The 12,357-nt window shown below is 43.0% G+C and overlaps 1 protein-coding gene and 1 long non-coding RNA gene across 6 annotated transcripts in view; both read right to left on the bottom strand.

Annotated features, from left to right (window-relative positions):
• Positions 1 to 12,357, bottom strand: part of LARGE1 (LARGE xylosyl- and glucuronyltransferase 1) — a 489,641-nt gene that overhangs the window by 282,781 nt on the left and 194,503 nt on the right. The window lies entirely within an intron of this gene.
• LOC120614894 (uncharacterized) lies at positions 3,189 to 5,507 on the bottom strand. Its single transcript, XR_005656115.1, has 2 exons — positions 5,383 to 5,507; positions 3,189 to 4,619 (listed from the first exon to the last, which is right to left on the bottom strand). It is a non-coding gene; the product is annotated as an uncharacterized LOC120614894 (long non-coding RNA).

Here is a 12,357-nt window from a genome sequence, read left to right as displayed (position 1 = left end):
ATGTCCAATTGCTCTAGAAGTTTTTAAATGACCACTCTCAACTTCGTACTCATGTTGTTATAGACCAGTAACAATTTGGGGACTGTGATGGTTCAATTTGTGTCAACTGGGCCACACGGTGTCCAGATATTATTCTAAGTGTTTTTGGATGAGATTAACATTCGAATCAGTAGACTGAGTAAAGCAAATGGCCCTCCCTAATGTGGGTGGGCCTCATCCAATCAGTTGAAGGCCTGAATGGAACAGAAAGGCTGACCCTGCCCAAAGTAAGAGAGCATTACTTCTGCCTGATAGCCTTTGAACCGAAACACTGGCTCTTCTTAGGTCTTGAGCTGGCTGGACTTCAGAATGGAACTATACCACTGGTTCCTTTGAGTCTCCAGCTTGCTGACTTACCCGGCGGACATTGGGACTTGACCATCTCCATAACCAAGTGAACCGATTATTTATAATAAATCTCTTCACACGTACACACGTGCGCGCACACACACCCTATTGGTCTGTTTCTCTGGAGAAACCCGACTAATACAGGGACCAACAAATAGATCACAGTACCTGGTCTCTTTATCCCCATGGCCTGGCACACCGCCTGTACTTAAGCATTTGAATAAGGGATGACGGAAAAGACCGGCATTTACAACTTAAAAAAAAAAAAAGCATGAAAAAATAGGTCTAGCAAATCTTTAACTATCAGTTATTTAAAAAAGTGACCTTGTTATAATATTAAATGCTGGAGGCAGAGGGATAGATAACCTAGAAAAGCAAACACATTAAGTAGAGTTGTAAAAGCATGGCATTTGAAATAAAGTCTGAATTATGGTTCTGCCACTTAATAAATAACTCCAGGCAAAGTTATGTAGCTTTTCTGTGACTCAGTGTCCCACACCCCGCCCCTCATCCCATGTAAAATGGGAACGTTGGTGTGTGTGAACACGCATGCATCAGGTCAAATCAGAGTACTCAAATTTCTCCTTTTTGCCCCACCCAGTCTGGAGGTATGACACATAGAGACATCGGCAAATAGGATCCCTCATTTCTGAGCCCCTTTTCCCTTTGCTTCTCTATTATCTTTCCTCCAGGTTTCTATTTTTTCAGATATACACAATCCACTTTTACACTTGGTGCATCTCTGTCACATAATGCCTACATGTGTTGATCTGAGGCTCAGCCCACTTTGAGTTTAAAATGTCAAATGAGACATTATTCAAAACCTTACTTTACAACATCTTCCTCCTCCCTCCAAAACTTTTAAACAAACATCAATTTATCATTGTATTTGAATCATTGAATCCACTCGAGATGAATGCTCTGAATTAAGAATCGAATCATTTAAGATTCAGAACAAAAAAGGTAAATTGAAAATCAACCTCTTTGCAGTGCGGTGACAGAGATTAGGGGTATGCCATCCAAAACGTCCTAAGTGATGAAGTGAATCAATTTGTGTGCATTGCATATCTCTGACTCTGGAGTGCTGGTGTTTACTGCTCCATTGCAAACAGATAGAACCACAGGGCTCAGAAAAGGAGGCAGGACCAGGACCTGGGTGGGCCTCCCAGCCCTGAGGCCACCCGTGGAGGGGGGCTCGCACCAGCCCCTTTTAGTGGCGACAGACCTAGACAGGTCTCTCTAATCAAGAACACAGAGATCCTGTACTCATGCCCAGATTTCAGGAAGGCTGTCCCCTGCATCATTCTACCCGTGATAAAGACACTGCATTCCCTAACCTTTATATGGCAAAATCCCCCTACGTGCAAGCTGTCACCAGGGCCTGCCAATTCCTTCTTCCCGATGTTTGAAGCACTTGCTTCTCTCATTCCATTTCAAACGTTCCATCCCAAAGGAAGTCTTGTAATCTTATCTTAAAACGGGTCGTCAAACTTTTTCTGTAAACACCCACAGAGTAAACATGTGTTACTCTGCAGGCCATGTGGTCTCTGGTGCAAGTACTCAACATGCCAGGGTAACACAAGAGTGGCCACAGAAATATGTGACACATAGACATGGCTGTGGTCCAATAAAACTTTATTAAAACAAGTGCTGGGCCAGATTTGGCCTGCAGGCCCTAGCTTGCGGACCCTTGTCCTAGGACATTGGTCTCATTGGTTAGTCTCTCCACCTCCAATCTCTCCCTGTTCCTGTCAGCCTCACTTACAGGCGCCAAGGATAACGTTCTTGATGATAACCCTGTTCCCGCCATACTTTGTAGTTTGACAACGTACAGAAGCAACTCCCTTTCCTTCAAGGTCCTCTCATCAAATTCAACAACAAACACTTGGTCAGTTCCCGTTGAGCACACAGAGGCTGTGTGTCTCCTTTCATTTTATGTCGCACTTGAATGAAATAAGTGTTCTCACTATCCCCGTTTGACAAATAGAACATTAGAAAGAAAGACACATGAATTAACTTGTTCAATGCCATCCCAGCCACGAATGGCAGAGGGAGAGTCTTGAACCCAGGTTCACTGGCTCAATTGTTCTTTTTACCCCAAACCAGAATATCTCCTGTTTGCCTCCCTCTGAATGAGTCCAGTCTAATTTGTTATTGTTGCTACTGCCTCATTCCCTAACCCTTTAGACCAGTGGTTCTCAATCCTGGCTACCATTATAATCCTTTGGGGAACTTAAAAAAAATACTGATATGCACAGGCCCCATCCCAGATTTATTAGCTCTGACTCTTGGCCAGTGGGAGGGGCTAGTTACCAGCATTTTTAAAAGCATCCATCCTCATGAGATTCTCATGTGTACTCAAGATTGAGAAACATTGGCTCCGGCATTCTCCCATCCTTCTGGCTGAGACATCATAAACCCAATTTGCAAGCACATCTGTTGGCTCCTTAAGGCAAATTTAAGGAACTGGCTTACATGCAAAAAAGGTCTCAGCCCTGTCACACTAAATCCCAGGGTTTCTCTCATCCTGGGCCCAGGCTTCCTAACCCAAGTCTCTAACCCTTAGCAGAGCTCCCATGTGTTAACCCAGGACCTTCCTGATTTCCTATGACCAAGGCTTCCCCTTTATTCTAGCTCCTACAAGCCTGGGGCTGTTCTGACCCAGTCAATCCCTCTCCTTCCAGGATAAGAGCTCTTTTCAAAGCCTCCTCCAGCTGCCAGACTTCCCACTTCCCTGGTTCCGGGCTCCCCTCTCTTGGCCAATAGGTAGGTCAGTCCAATCCAATGATTTCTCCAATTTCTCGCCTTCCACATTAGGCTGTGTTCATTGAGTAAACACTGTAATTTTTTTTTTTTAAACACAAAGCCCTCCTTTTAATTAACATAAAAACATCCTCCTTCGATGCATGTTGAAATTGCAAAATAAATGAACTGTTGGAGACCAAATCATTGTAGAAAGATTTAGAAAACTCAGTTTGGTCTTAAAAGTCTCACATGTTGTTGTTGTTGTTGTTGTTGTTTTTAATTTTGTTCACTGGATGTCTGCATGACAAGCTGAGCAGTTTATAAGTCAGAGTAAGACACGGGTCCAGGTTGAGCAATTTTCCTAAGTTCCAGAACTGTGGGATCGGAGTTGCTGTGGGGAGGGAATGGCGGTGATGACCCGTCATGGCTGCTCACTTGTTAGGGGTAAACAGAGAATGTTTTCCCCAAAAACTATCCCTAAGTGATTTTCTGGAAGTTATCTTTGGCATCCCAAGCAAACTCGAGTTCCAGCAAAGACCTTGGAGATCTTCTGGCAAAGAGTGAACAACAGTAAGAAAAGTTTCTCATAAGCTTCTAAAAAGAATTTGCAACCACAGGGCCAGGGAAGGAAGCCGAGATTTGCTTCCTCGTAATAGGCTAAATGCGATTTGAATTTTTTCCTCCGTGAAATTATTTCTCGGAACCTTGTCTTAAAGAGCTTCATTAAGTCAAGAAAATGAAGACGTTTTTAGCACCAATTTGCTGTATCCATAGCTGGGTTTTGGCTCTAAGTGCTGAAGTATGCCTTAATGAGCAATGATGTCAGTGCTTTGCCCCCTTGAAACTTGAGGTTCAATGATTTCAAAGCTTCGAATGTCTTTTCTTTTTTTTTTTTGCCAAATATTCTAAGTTCTGAAAGTTTGAGGCAGTTGGTTTTTGAACTACTGTTCTCACAGTAGAGTAACTGAGTCTTTCTGCTTCTAAATCTGGCCAATCATATTTCTGTTTGATCTCCGAGGTGTCTAATTATGGACAGAAGGACTTTGTTAGCAGCACTCAAATAGTAACCAAACAAGGCAGAAGGTAATGTATGTAGTGCTCTATTTTTTATGTCATCGAACAACTTGACAATAGAGCCGAGTTCTTTTCTTAGATCACCAGTCTGTTTAGCAAACAATTATTGGAAGGTCACAATATAGTGCACCCCATCAAATGCGAGTAGACATTCACTCTAAATCTGGAGAATCGACCAGTATGTGAGAGCCCAATACATTCACGTTCCAATCATCTTGGATCACCCTCTGCTCCCCTTTAGCTCATTAACTTCAATCACTTATTGCATAGCCTCAAAGACGCCCATCTTTAGTGGTGGCCTCCAGTGATTGAACTTGAGAAAGTAGAATGTCCACTTGTACAATATCTTGTGCCATATTTCATATGCATGCAACAGCTGGATATAATCTCCTTAATTGGTAGAGTCATCAAAACTAAAAGCAAAACAAGAATGACAATTTTATCTTTTGCGAAGTATGAGCTGGGCATGCTCCCTACAATCCCCAACATGGCTCTTGACTATAGAATCAGACTCAAATATCTTACGACTTCTTCTTAATTTTCTTTTGGCAATGCTCAAGATGAAAGATTTAATAAGTATTTTGCCGCTGATCTATTTTTTAAAATCTTAGCAATAAGTGTGCTATTTTACATGAAATATTCATAGACCTTATAAAATCCCAGTAATATGTTCCAAGATTGGCAAATCATATGGGTTGTACAGTTAAAAATTTTTAATGAAGTCTCATTTTTTTTCTTTAAATTAAAATCTTATTCAAATTAAGAGAGCCACGTGGATGATTCTTCAGCAAGGTTTTTAAATTTTATATTTATCATACAAAGAGTATTGAAAACTATTGTTTTCTAAATGTGTGAATTCATACTTGCCATAAACCACAAATTGTCATTCTTGGTGACCAAAATGTTTTGGTGACTTTTTTTTTTTTTAATGAGGAGTATTGACAATAGTCTGATTTGGACCACAGAGGGATGGAAAGATGCCCATGGCCAGCAGGAACTGTTTGAGAATTCCAGAGTAATCAGCACAGCCCTACACCATCCATTCCTGCTCCTTTATCCTCCCCTAGTGCACCTAGATAATCCCGTTTCAGGCATAGGGCATCAGGGTGAAATTCAGATCTATGGAAGAGAGTTAGAGCCTCTTGTAAAAAGGATCCAAAAGAACAAATGCCTTACATCGTGAGTGTGACTTTGATCAGACTGCATCCAACTCGACCTGTGGTGCTTTGCTCTCCTAGGGTACCTAAGGGTACACGTGGACTTTCGCATTCCTCTGTGTTTGGAGGACAGTACTGTCACGAATGCCCTACGACCATTAAGAGGAAAATTGAATGCGAAACATGATTAGAAGTCTAAAGAGTGTTCTTCAGGCTCTTTGTCAGTGATAGTGGTCAGTCTGTGTACCTGCCACTGCACCTCAAATTACACACCTGCCAAATCTGAGCAAAGGTCTCTTCCTCTGTGCTGCACAAAAATGCCTTGTTCCCACCTCTGCTGTTTCAGGAGGTCTAGTGTGAGTGAGAACTGACTTGACTGGCATCATACTTTCCAGGCCCTCCGACGTACCTCATTCTCTACTACCAGTCAACTGGCTTTGAGACAAAGTCACTGCCCTTCATCCAAACCTCCCACTCCTCACCCCACCTTCTATGGACGTCATCTTGTAGGAAGGGCAGACATTACCAGGAGAACCCAACTCTGGTCTGCGGTGTTCACAAAATACTTAGACCTGATGAGATACTGAAAGGAAGAGGCTGGAAGAGAGATCGGTAGAAAGAGTTAGTTATCAAAGACAAGTTGGGCTATTTATTTGTTCTGGTGAAAGTCAGCAGTGACTAAGGAGCCTAACAGCACGCGTAGCTGCCATAAAGAATATTCTAACGCATTTCGAAAAAGGAAGCAAGTATTTTTGTGAATGTGGTTGATTCCTTCAATAGAGTCTCTTTCCTGCAAACTTTCATGCCACCTAAATCAATGTTATCATCCTCAGCTCAACTGTAAATTAAAAACAAGAGAAAACAAGCAGAAGCCTGCCTGAACATTCCCCCACCTATCAGTGACTGGCCTCCTTTTCTCTGGCTTCTTGCCCCTGCTTCACAGTCTCCAAGCCCCCTTTATCAGTTTGATTGACTTGAAGGTACATTCCAATTCTCATGAGTATGTACATTAAAACGAAGAGGAAAAAAAGAAGAAAATAAAAACCCTTATCATTCCTTTTTTCGCCCTTCTCAGACAAAAATCCAAATCATCCCTTAGGAAGAAATCAGAAATGAAGAATGAGGTTTTATCAAGATAGATTTGGGAGAGGGGAGGAGATAGTAGATTTTATTAGGAGCTCCACTTGACAGAAATAACATTTTATCAGGATGGGCACTTGGCAAAGATAAGACATTACCAAGAGCGAGATAGATGTTTGGGTAAAATATTGGGCTAATACCTATTAAGCAAAACCTGCTGTCTCTACTTTTGACAGACTGTTATTTTCTTCCAATTCCTGCTCCTGGGATGATGTTAATTTTTTGTATATGATGCTTCCAACGGTATCAGAAAAGCAAGAATAATAAAACTAAGGACCTTCGACTCAACTCTATTGTGAAGCAGAGCCAGGATTTTCCTCAGCAAGTTAAGAGGAAGCATTGGCTGGAGTGTAGGGAGCACTAACAGACACAGAAGACCCAAGAGATGGTGGGGTCTCAGTACAAGATCCTAATTCCTGGCCCCAAAGAAAAGAGCCCCTTGCAAGACCGAGGCTTTACTCATAGGATGACCTCAGAAGCTGTGTCAGGCTGGGGACGATGGAACAGTTTGTCAAGAGGAAACCCTAGCTAGAGCCTTGCTGGATTTTCTGGATATGCTACTGAAATCTCCTGCACTGTATAACTCCATCTTCTTGGCTCTGAAGAGTACTTTGGAGAATCAGTGATATTCACCAACAAGCCCTCTGCTAAGTTCCTGGGTGGCATGCTGGCAGTTGGAATAAGCGTCAAGTATTTGTGCTATTTCCTTTGCAGGCTTTGTCACCTGGTGAATTAGCAGTGACTCTTTAAGATCTCCCTGAAAAATCCCTTCAAGGAACCCTTCTCTATTCCGATCAGGGTGACTCAGCCGCTCCGTCCCTCTTAGCGCCACTGGATTTCCTACAACTTCTCACAAAATGGATTTAAGGTGGTGGCTCTTAGGACCTTTGTAATAGTTGTTTACGCGTCCTGCTTCACACTCTAACTATCCATTCCCTCCACAGCTGTCCAGGGCAGACACCATATCGGTGAAAGCCGGGGCCATGTTGAATCTCCTTTGCTTCTCAAGTGTCTTGAACGATGTGTATAATCAATGGACATTCTTATGTGCTCACGACACTGTGGGAAGCAATGACAACTCAGGAATCGCTTGATGTCCCCACATACAAAGAAGAGCCCTGGATTCCCACCTCAAAACCTTCTGCTCCACCTCTCAGCCAATGGCATCACTATTATTCCCTGTGCAAAAGCCAAGCACATAGGGCTAATTCTTGAATCTCTTCCCTCATGCCCACAGACGCTGCACGGTAATATCATTGATTGTTGGTTCTACCTTCAAAGTACGTCATGAATACAAACCCTTTTCATCACCGCTCCAGCCCCAGGTCCCACCATTCCTCAGATTCACATAATAGCCACCTGACCGGAAACCCTCCTTGAAACGGTCTACTAGCCACTCAGCAGCTGGATGACGTTTAAAAATGGCTCTCAGATCCCATCACTATCCTGCTCAAATGGCCTTTCCTATAGCTTCCCGTCAAACTTCAAACCCAAATACCTTACAGTGGGTTACAAAGTCCCACAACACCTCGACCAGTTATCCTTCTGACCTTAACACAGTCCTCCACTCTCTCGGTGCCCGCCACACTGGCCTTCCAGAGGCTTCTTGAATATGCCAAGAACTCTCCCACCTTGGGGCCTCTGCATTGCTGTTGGCTTCTACCCACTTAATTAGGGAATCTGCTTAAATATCACGCCGAGAGAAGAATCTGAAAACCAGGCTCGAAAACCCCATTCCTGCCCACCCTTTAGCCCCGGTCTCTCTCTCACTAGTTGCCCCGTATTCTCCATTGAGTGCATCATAGCACCCCACTAGTCCCAAGTCTATATTTTTGTTTCCTTCTTGTTTGCCTGTCTCCACCCCTAGAATACAAGTTCAATGGCAGAAGGGTCTTTTGTGGCTCTGTCTCATCTCGCATTATATCTCCAGGTCCTAGAACCAAGCACATAGTAGGCACTCAGTAAATGTCTTGAGTGACTAAATCAACGTATACAAGCAAATACTGTAATAGTTCAATGATAGGAATTGGGTTTCAAATGAGAATCATAATTATAGGGCCTTACTCACCATCCACTTTGGCTGAGTGTCACACATGATCTTATTTAAGTCCCAATTCTCTGAGACAGGTTTAGTTGTCCCCATTTTAAAGAGAAAGAAAGAGTGTCTCATTGAGCTTAAGTAACTTGCCAAGACTTACTGCAATAAAAGTAAAAGGACCAGGTTAAATTGACACCCCCTCAAAAAAAAAAATCAAAATAAAAACGAACTTGTTTTCATTCTGCCTTCTGCCTCTAAATAACTCTTTCCAAGACACAAAGGTTATATTCCCGTGTTACAAGCAGGGGACAAACGAGAGCGACAAGAAGCAGGACGGTTTTGACAAGAACCAATAAAGCAAGGAACTTCCTGCAGAAAGGTGAATACGAAGAGAGTCCAAATAAAACCATTTCTGACAGCCCACTGAACTCTGCCAAGGAACAGCTACAGCAAGCGAAACTGAAAAAAAAAACAGCCCAACTATACCATCAGAGATCCCAGAGGGCAAGTGCCCACACAGAAGAAAGACAAGCAGAAAGGAGGCAAGTTCTTGATATCTTCATGTGGACATCCCGGGGACCCTGCCTTGGGGTCGCCCTGTGTCCTTTTTGGAAGGATGCAATCGGTTGCCCCAGCAGGAGAGCTACTGCAGGGAATACATGAAGCCATTTCTTCTACAGCTGTAAGCAATCCCGTTGCTACAAATGCAGAGGGATCTATTCTGCCTTCTGTAGCCTGTAAAACAGAAAGGAGGTGAGGGCCGGGGAAAGATGCACACACGGTAACACCAGGGTCAGGAAGACTCAGCTGCCAGACTGCAGCCCTTCAGAACTGGAGAAGTAAAGAATGGGGGGAATCAGAGACCTTTGTCTGCAATCACCACAGTATTCAGAGGGTGGTGGAAAGTGGCAGTATCTCGGGGCCTAGAAATGGTTAAGTCAGTTTCTCTCCTGATGAGTAGCTTCAGCTGTTCATCAATAGAATCTCCAGCTGATAATTATTAAGTGAAACTTGGTGCTTGCATTTGCATATGTAAAGCACACTTCCCTCTTCAGCCACAATGGGAGGGAGGACGTACTTCCTGATTGTACAGGCTGGGGAGGTTGGGGTGGGGTGAGGCTCCAGCCTGCTTTGCATGTGCTTCTCTACACTAATCAAGCCAGACATTCAGCAGAAATAAACCCACATCCCAAAATACGCCATTTGTCAAAATCCAGAGCTCAAATAAGAGACCTCTCCAGATCTGAGAAAGATGCATTCTACCACAATACGTGTATAAGGAATGTGATTAGCCAGTTGGGCACACGCGGGCACGGCCACACACACCTGGGTTGTTTTACTGGATGATGGAATAGTTATTAGCTCCTCCAAAAGGAAGGCTTCTATCTTCCTCACATACTCCTGACCCTTTTCAATCTTTGCACCTGTCAATGAAGAAGCTTCAGCCAGAAGAAGGAAATGCAAACAGCATCAAATTCCAGGTACCTGATGGCTTATCTCTGTCATGACATTTACCTCGGCTTGGGAGGAGGAAAGAAGTTACTAAGCACGTCTTTCTTCCCATAGGAAAGAGTGTCATACAGAGAAAAGCCATCGCTCCCTAGAGTATAGAGAGGATACTATCCTTAGCACGGCTGAAAAGTCAGGGACTTCAAAATACCAATGTCATTTGTAGACACTGCAGCCTGATTGTAATAAGGAAGCTGCCAGGGCTGCTTAAGTTTACAGGGAGCCTAAAATTATACCTGTGACATTCTAAAGACAGAACCAGACAACAGTATAAAAACTATATAAACCGTTAACTCTGGGTCTCTTCATTCTCGCTTAAGTCTGTAATTCTCTTGGGGCCTCGGTGCCCTCATCTATAAAATGGGATTAAAGGTTCCCCAGGAATCCTTTTACGCAGCACCATCAGGGTATGTGGGTGCAATAAAGATTTTCTTCTAATTGATAACCTATAAATATGCATTCATTTGACAATCTTTTGATGTGGGGCTAAGGTCCTTTCTATAAGAACCGCCCCACTCTGTGAAAATCTACAATACCTTTCTTGCTTAAACCACAAAGAAATGGCCAAACACATTTGGCTTCGGTACTTTTAAAATGTAGGGGAAACTTAAAAGACATTTGTGAAGTAATTAGAACACAGAATTCCTTCCATACTTGTATATTTTCCCCCATTATTTTAGTTGTCTTGCTTCCACTTAATTTGACAACTGTTTTTATGACAACTTGACTTTGGGTCACTGTTCCAATGTATACAACTTAGATATTTATAGAACTGCTTCTTCCTGCATCATATTTTACTGTTTTATGTAATGAATTATATTATTTAATTAGATGGTAAAGATATACCATAACAGGCTTGGTAATATACTAAAGTGACTTTTGCTAAGCACTCAATTAATGGGTGGGATTTCTAATGCTGAACAGTTCCAGAAAGTAGGCCAATAGCCAGGAGACTCCACGTGCAGTGGACACTGATCAGCAGTTTGACAGAAAGAATAGAGAAATGCTTGGCTAATGGATGTGAGTTAAAGGTGAGTTAAGAATCTTCCACTGAGCACTTACCTTGTGGTACCATTGGGAAGAATAAATGAGATCATGCATGGGAGGCATTTATCTTCCCAAGCTAGGTATGTGATAAGGGCTTGGTAAAAGTTCTTATTAATTATCTTATTACATCAGGTCAAGACACGTCCCCCATAAACCATGGATGCTGGCTGGCTCTGAGAAAACCTCCCATGTGCCTCTGATAAAAATATCACTCTCTTTTGTTGCTAGACCACTATGAGGCCCGTTTGGAACATCTTTGGATGTGCTAAGCCATTGATCTTTCACGTGAATTGACGTAGGTAGAGAAGGGATCGTCATTGTGCCCACCCCACACGAGGCAAATGAGATCCACAGGCACCTGCCCGACGTCTCCAGCAACGGTGGGAGCATGACCAGGAGGAGAACAGAATTCCCTTGCACTGTTTCAAATTCCATGAAATTGGTTCTAAGGCACAGTTTGCTGCTTATCACTTTTATACCTCTGGAAGTAGTATAAGTATTTAACGACGTGTAAAGGTGCATAGAAACATCTTCCCTTGATATAAAGAAAGGTCATGAGAGAGTAAACCGGACGCACCTATGCGGACCCCACAACTAACCTTGCCCTTCCCCATGAAACACTGCAGCCAACCTCAGGTCCTGAAGCCTCAGGCTGTGTGGCTCACGTCCTCAAGGCCCACGCAGTTGCCGCAGGAGTGAGGCTCGTCTCCCCTCACATCAGCTGAGCCATCGCAGAGGAAGAGACAGAAGGGGTGCCAGCTGTGCTGACCTTGGGCAATAATTCCACACCACTGAGCCTCAATTAACAGGGAACAAACTTTCCTATCTTACAGGGCTATTTTGAAATTGCATTTCCCCCGCTAAAAAAAAGCCTATGGGAGAGACCTGGATAAGGCAGGGGATCTTATGGGAATGGGACACCATGTTCATCTTAAGTGAAGATACATAGGATTTCATCGGGATTACGATTACTGTTAGCTGGCATTCACGCACCATGAACAGATGATATGTGTTCTATATGGCCGATTATAGCATTATCATCTTCATATTATGAGGATAAGGCAGAACTGAAGAAACACAATGTCCACAGAGCCCTGAAAAGCCACTTGAGTTAAGGCCACCCTTCTTCTTGGACATGAATCACATTAGAAAGATCTCAAATATTATATACACATAGATACACCCACACACACAATAATATTAATACACACACACAATAGACACAATTTGTATATGTAATGATATATACATAATATGTTA

Source organism: Pteropus medius, unplaced genomic scaffold (assembly GCF_902729225.1).
Source record: "Pteropus medius unplaced genomic scaffold, Ma_sr-lr_union100, whole genome shotgun sequence".
In the NCBI taxonomy this organism is placed as follows: domain Eukaryota; kingdom Metazoa; phylum Chordata; class Mammalia; order Chiroptera; family Pteropodidae; genus Pteropus; species Pteropus medius.
The sequence above is the reverse complement of the archived record's forward strand: the minus strand, read 5'-3'. Positions and strand labels throughout refer to the sequence as shown.